The 7883-nt window shown below is 37.5% G+C and overlaps 1 pseudogene; it reads right to left on the bottom strand.

Annotated features, from left to right (window-relative positions):
* Nucleotides 1-2081: 2081 nt before the first annotated feature.
* Nucleotides 2082-4173, bottom strand: LOC116476605 (arf-GAP with GTPase, ANK repeat and PH domain-containing protein 1-like; annotated as a pseudogene).
* Nucleotides 4174-7883: the final 3710 nt, after the last annotated feature.

The following is a 7883-nucleotide window of genomic DNA, read 5'->3' as shown; positions in this document are numbered from 1 at the left end:
CCCTGCGTCTTTTGGTTTCTAGTCGTAGGGAATGTTCTTTACAACTTTTCATATTCTATCTGTGTTTGTCCTTAAAGGTGATATGAGTTTTTTGTAGCCAGCATATAGATTGACCTCTTCTTTCTAATGTCCATTCTTCTACTCCATGTCTTTTTATTGGAGAATTCAATCCATTTACATTCGAGGTAATCACTGATAGGTAAGGACTTACTACTGTCACTTTGTTCATTCTTTTTCAGTTGTTTTGTAGATTCTTTATTCTTTTCTTCCTCTTGTCCTATCATCCTATCTTCCTTTGTATTTAGGTGATTTTCTATAGTGGTATGCTTTGATTTCTTGCTTGTTATATTTTATATATCTACTATATGTTTTTGCCTTTTGTTACTATAAGAATTACATAAAATATCTTATAGTTACAACAAATTAAGCTGATAATAAATTAACTAACTTTGGTTACATTTTAAAAAACTGTATATTTTTACTCCATCACTCCACATTTTATGATTTATGTCACAAATTACATTTTAAATTTTACATCTCTTAATGTATCATTGCAGTTATTTTTTAATTGTTTTATCTCTTAACCTTCATACTTCAGAGATAAATGGTTTATGCACCACCATAAGAGTTAGATTATTTTGAATTTGTGAACTCATTTTTATTAGTAAGAGTTTGCTTTTATATGTTTTCATTTTACTAATTACCATGCTTTTCTTTCGATTGAAATAAGTAAATACCTCCCTTTAGTTTTTCTTTTCTTTCTTTCTTTCTCTTTCTTCCTTCATTCCCTCCCTCCCTCCCTGCCTCCCTCCCTTCCTCCCTCCCCCCTTCCCTTCCCTTCCCTTCCTTTTTTTTTTTGAAGGACTCTTGTTCTGTCACCCAGGTTAGAGTGCAATGGCACAGTCTTGGCTCACTGCAAACTCTGCCTCCTAGGTTCAAGCCATTAACATGCCTCAGCCTCCTGAGTAGCTGAAATTACAGGCGTGTGCCACTACACCTGGCTAATTTTTGCATTTTTAATATAGACAGGGTTTTGCTAATTTGGCCAGGCTGATCTCGAACTCCTGACCTCAAGTTATCTGCCTGCCTTGACCTCCCAAAGTGCTGAGATTACAGGCATGAGCCACCATGCCAGACTCTTTAGTGTTTCTTAAAAGACATGTCTCTTGGTGATATATTCCCTCAGATTTTGTTTGTCTAGGGACATCTTTCTCTCTCCTTATTTCTGAAGAATAGTTTTCCTGGATGAAATACTCTTGATTGACAGTTTAAGTGCAACAACTTGAATATGTCATTCCACTCTCTATTAGCATGCAAAATTTCTTCAGAGAAATCTGCTGTTACCATTATTACAACTCTTTTATATGTGATTTGCATCTTTTCTCTTGCTGCTTTCAGGATCCTCTCTTTGTCTTTGGTTTTTGACAATATGCCTTAGTGTAGTCTTTGAATTGAATCTGTTTGGCAACTTTTATCTTGCTGTAACTGGATTTTTATACCCTTCCCAGATTTGGAAAGTTTTCTGCTATGATTTTTTAAAATAAGTTTTATGCACTTTTGTTCTTTTCTTCTTTTTGAATTCCTGTAAGTTGAATATTTGTTCTTTTGATGCTGTCCCACAAATTCCATGAGCTTTCTTTATTCCTTTTTATTTTTCTTCCTCTGACTGTATATATTTCAATAAACTGTCATTTAGTTCAGAGATTCTTTTGCTTATTAATTTCTTATGTTTCTACCATTGCTTGTACCCAAAATATGCAAAGCTCCTGTAAATGATTTTTTTCTTTAAAGAAAGGTTCCTCAAAGAAAAAGAGTAAACTCTCATTGATTTCCTTCCTTTGTGGAGTGAATTGCCTGTTGTAGAAATTAAGGGGTTTTGTGAGTTGCCCAGCTTTCTTGAGGAGAACTCCATTTCTACAGTTCTCCCTCCCATAAACTCTTTGTTGGAAGATGTCAAAGGTCTATCAGAGATGCACTGAAGTCAGAACAAACAGTGGCAGTCTGCAAGCAAACAGCCAATCTGGAGTTCACTCCCACCACCAATTGATTAAGGCCCGGAAAGCTGGGATGATTGTGGGCTTTCAGCACAATGCAGGCTGGTCTGACCATCCCTCGGCCCTGGCCAGGGGGAGGATAATGGACACAGGCTACAGCAGGCTGGAGATAAGTGCTGGTTCTCAGTGAAAAGACAAAGAAGGGCAAGTCCTGTTTAACTGGGATGGCTCAGCTGCTCCCCATGCCGTCCACGTGACTTTCCAGGCCTTTCTTCTCTTTGTCTGGGTCACTCAGTTTTCAAGAGGTGAAAAGGTTAGACTGGCACTTGGACTGCTTATGCTTGGGAGTAGGCTTGTTGGCAGTAGAAGGAACGTCAATCCAAAGTTCCTTCTGGCTGGTGCTGGGATTTGATGGGACAGAGGAGAAATAGCTCTTTGTGGCAACAATTTTTTTGGTCAATGTCCTGGAAGACCCTCTCCACTTTTAGACTGTGTGTAGCACACATCTCGTAGTACATGCACTGCTTTAGGTCATTAGAGGGCTTCTTCACCCTGGTGTCATCGATGACCTTCGGGTTAGTGGAACTTATGGCATCCTGAATTCCCATCAGAACTAGAAGAATCTCCCTTGTGTTCTGATAGTTGGCCATTCAACTGTAGTAGTGGTAAACAGTCTGCAAACTTACCTCATTCTCCAAGCTGTGGAAAAACATAATAGCATACACCTGCATGGCAAACTATGCCTTCTAGGGGCCCCTCTTCATCTCTAATGAGCAGCAGATAGCCCTATAAGTCAATAACAATCTCTTTCTTAAAATTCCCACCTTCAGGAGACTCCACCTGGACATATCAGGTGCTAGTGTGATAGAAAGTACCAGTTTATATTCTTTGACAAACTGGAAACAGGTTTCTGCCTTTAACACTATTTCACATTTTCACTTCATTCTATTTTTTTTGTTTCCAGAATTTCTGTTTGTTCCAGAAATTCTGGAAAAATATATGTATTCTCTCTGTTAATTTCTAATTTTAGACCTTTTTTGTTTTTGTAATTTTGTTGAATCATCTATTTGCATTTTTTAAAAAAAATTGTTGAGCTTTTAAAAACAATTATTTAAACACTTGTCTGGCAGTTTATATAGTGCCATTTCTTTGGAGTCAGATACTGGGAATTATTGTGTTATTTTGGTGGTGTTATGTTTCTTTGTATGTTTTTTTGTGGATTTTTATTACCATACTTTAGTGTCTAGCATTTTACGGGCTAGTTTTTCCAAGGAAAAACCTTCCCCTTCGGGGTGGATGGATGCAAGGGCACTCGCTAGATGTGTTGTAGGGCTTCTGGCACCTGTGTGGACACAGGTGTAGTCTTTGTGTAGCTCTGTGAGTTGAGGTTGGTATTGATGAAGATTACAGGGATCTTCAGGCACCAATGCTGTGGATGTCTTCAGTGGCAGCGAGGGTTTCTGGGGTCTTCATTGGCAGTGGCTTCTAACATCCTCCCAATCAATTATTCTCCCACTGGAAAGTTGTGGCTGATGTGGCGCCTCTTGGCATTGGGTCCCACTTACGGGTTCACTCCTGGTGGCAGTAGCACCTGGTGTCTTTGATGAGTGGTGTCCATTGAGTAGCCACACAGCTGAGGCCTGAAGTATAGGCATGCATGGAAGACTGTAACTCTGGAGATCCATGTCTGTGTTGGCACTGACATCTAGGACACAGGCATCCCTCCTACTGCATTGGTAACAGTATGCAAAACAGGGATATTTGTGAAGTAATGAGGGAGCCAAGAACAAGAACTCAGGCATGAGCAGTATTAGAAAGGGTCTGGTGTCCAGGCAGGGACTAGTTTTGATGGCAGCTGAGCTGGTGCCTGGAGTTTGGCGCATGCAACAAGAACTTGCCTCCGGAACACATAGTGCAAACTAGCATACTATGACAACGGCCCTAGTGTCTGAGAGGTGGGTTGGCTCACCACAGCCACAGAGCCTGGGTTGAGAGTGTGGGCACTCTCATTTAGCCATGGATCCAAGGTTGGGGGACCCATGGTAGGCGAGGACTTAGGCAGCCATATCTCCATCTCTGGGGTTTTCTGGTAGAAATGAATGTTGGTTATCTTCATAGCAAAAGATGCCAGTGTCCTTTCTGGAGCAGCCAGTGAGGACCACAGTGATTCCTGCTGCATGACTGATACCAATAGCTTTTGCCTTTCTTTTTTGCTCCTAGCTGTCTCCTGGTGTCTAAGGTATGTGAATCTCACCAGCAATCCTTTCTATGTGGGTATTCTCCAGTTTTTCACTCTACTGTGTTGCTGTAGATTTTAATGGATCCTTGAGCCTTTTTGGTGCTATTTTGATATTTGGATAGCTGTCTATATTTGTTCTTATGTGGTGGGGTTGAGGGTTGGTACTTTGCCCACAACATTCTTCTAGGTCCCTGTTTGATATTTTCTAATGAATATTGTCTTATATGTATATATGCATGTGCCTCTGTTCATGCACAAATATTTAATTCAGTTTTTACTTTACCCTTACTTTAAATCTCCTATATTAATATAATTTTCAGGTTTATTTCATAATTACTCAAATTATAGTATTATAGAAATTAATATAAGATATAGTATTCTATAATAATATGTTAATATAATTAAATAGAAAATATGTATTTATTAGGCAAACATTAAGTTATTTACATGCATTATTTCATTTAGTCAAAACATTGAATTCATAAGGTAAAATTGCACAGGAAAAAAAGCCTGAAGTTCAGAGAGTTTTTCTTTTTTTTTTTTTCCTTCACATCTAAACAGTTAATATCGGAGATGGTATTCAAATATAGGCCATTATACCTAAATAAATATTTTTACTAAATGGAATGAAAAGCTCCTATGCTATTTCCCATTATACATTAAAATAATTGAGAATGCAACAGTAGAGGAATGTTAAGTTGTTTGAAAATATCCAGCACTGAAAAAAATTTTACTTGAATTTTTTCTTGATTTCTATATCCTCTTACTAAGAGAGATTTCACACATCTCACACACACACACACACACACGCACTTTTGATATTCAAATTAGATTTAGAATATCTTCCTACTCCTTAAAGATTTACAATGGAAATAAGCATATTAAAGGACTGTTAGGAGACAATTCTCCATAGACTATTGTATTTCTGAATGTCTTCTGAGTGGAGACACAAGATGCCGTTTAATCTGGACTATCTTTTCAAATACGTTATTATAGTGAACAGCTTGGGAAATAGATATACTGTCTTCCTCTGGAGCAAATGTAAGGCATAGATGCTATTCAGTATAATACTTCTTCAACAAAGAAAAAGCATGCTTACTGTCCATTATAAGAAATTTGGGTTTCCTAAACTTCGGGCTCTTCTATTGTAATGCAACCTGCTGCATATGCTGGCTGCCTCTAGGCATATTCACATTGCTTCTGTGAAACATAAGAACGAAGACAACTATCAAAAATACGCTGATGCTCATGCTTCCTGGTGGGCCATGGATAATAAAATAATTTGTCTCTGACCCAGGACTTTTATGACTTTAGTCAGCATTCATGAAAGTGTGGCAAGTTAACTTTTTAGCTTGCAAGTGGGATAAAACCCCAGACCTTCACATTTTTTGAAAATATTCTAAGTTCTTCAGCAATGACTTACATTATTTAAATAAGCATTTACAAATGTCTTCATTCATGAAACATTTTTTTAACATGTAAGTTTATTAGTATACCACAAACTCATTGTATAACAAATAGTGTGATATTCTGATTTAATACAATTAAGTAGCATATTTTTGACTGCTTGATTTTCCAAAATGCAATTTGATACGATAAAGTTCTCAGGTAAATATACAAAATTTCTGTTGTTTTCATAAACTCAGGTTTTCCATGATCACATGGCATAGAATACATACCAGTAAATGTCTCACCCATGGTTGATAGTCTCAGTTCAGCTAACCGTTTACCATAGGGAACACATTCCCATTTTTTTCTTTCGTGATAACTGGCAGAACAGAGCAGTGTTGCCATGGAAATATAGGCTGTGATATATATTTATAGGAAGGAAGGTGAAACAACAAGTGACAGAAACATGTAGTTGAAGAAAGAAGAATGGTGACTCAAATAAAAATTGCACCTGAAGATATTTAGTGTACTAAATTCAGGTTTGTGATTTTTGCAATTAAGGAATGCATGTCATTGAAAAATACAAGAAATTTTATTTATGAGCTAGTACTTACTAGCTATTATTATTTTTATATGAGAGTCTATTTTATTTATAAATGCCAATAATATTTTGAATTTATAAACTATCTACACGGTGATAAGACATAAGCAAAAATCAGTAATAAAGTGTTTTGCTACCAACCTCTGTTCATTACATTTTCTTAATTACTGCTATGAAACTGTTCCTATCACATGAGGTAAACACTTTTGTCAGGTGAAATAAAACACAGTGAAAGAAGTTGGCAGAAATTCTTTTGAAATTAGGGGCTTCTCTAAAAATGTGACAGTTTTCTTGGTGGTGAAGCTATGACAGCTATGTGAAAAGACAGAATCATTTTGGTTTTGAAATTGCCTGTCACTCAATACTCTTGTCCCTTATTAGCAAAACTTTGATTCTTCTCTTATTTTTAATTCCCCAAAGTATTATAGTACTGTTTAATAATATTTTAAAATTCCGAATTAAAGAAATAAATGGATAGTTTTCTTAAGTTTATCAGTTTATTAGAAAGCATATTTCAAAGGATCCAGATAATAGCCAGGTGGAAGAGAGGCATAGGGTGAGGTGGGGGAAGAGTTTATCAGTTTATTAGAAAGCATATTTCAAAGGATCCAGATAACAGCCAGGTGGAAGAGAGGCATAGGGTGAGGTAGGGAAAGGGTTGTGGAGCTTGCATGCCCTCTCAAGCGCTGCTGCCCTCCAGGGACCTCCGTGAGTTCAGCTCTCCAGAAACTCTCCTTTTGGCCTTTTATGGAGGATTCATTAGATTGGCATGATTGATTATATCATTAACCATTGGCGATCAGCTTAACCTGCAGCCCCTCGCACCTCCCTGGAGGTTGAGGGGTGAGGCTGAAAGTTCCAACCCTCTGATCACATGGTTGGTTTACTTAACATGCCACAGCAATACACTTAACTTTTCTGAATATTCTTAAAATGCATGATTTGCTCAAAGATTTACTTTGTACCTAACTATCTCCAAAGGTGTCAGAAGGACTTCACAAATGTCTAAGGAAAGTAAAATTATCTTAAAATAATTTTGAATAGAATTTTCCATGTTCCATATTATCCTACATATATTAAATAAATTTTTTTCGGGTTTTTTTTTTTTGTTCGTTTCAAATGGTGTTACTTCTCAGATGAATTATAACTACAGACATAGCTCTTATTACTTCCCTTTATTTCACAAGATTCTTGGGTTCTGGAGATTCTCCCCAGCCCATCCAATAAACACCACCAATAAAAATGAAATGTTTCAAATTTGAACACAAGAAAACTATGAGGGTTAAAGTTAACTGCATTCTTCATGTAATGGGCTTTTGTGGGTTGAATTTTTTCAAAATATTCTAAATATACTTGTAAATATAAATGTAATTTGTATGCATAGTTGAAAATTTACATAATCAAGAAATGTTAAAGGCACAAATAAAAATCACACATCGGCTGGGCGCGGTGGCTCACGCCTGTAATCCCAGCACTTTGGGAGGCCGAGGCGGGCGGATCACAAGGTCAGGAGATCGAGACCATCCTGGCTAACACGGTGAAACCCCATCTCTACTAAAAATACAAAAAATTAGCCGGGCGAGGTGGCAGGCGCCTGTAGTCCCAGCTACGCGGGAGGCTGAGGCAGGAGAATGGCCTGAACCCTGGGGGGCGGAGCCTG

This window comes from Hylobates moloch, unplaced genomic scaffold (assembly GCF_009828535.3).
Source record: "Hylobates moloch isolate HMO894 unplaced genomic scaffold, HMol_V3 SCAFFOLD_2, whole genome shotgun sequence".
NCBI lineage: Eukaryota > Metazoa > Chordata > Mammalia > Primates > Hylobatidae > Hylobates > Hylobates moloch.
The sequence above is the reverse complement of the archived record's forward strand: the minus strand, read 5'-3'. Positions and strand labels throughout refer to the sequence as shown.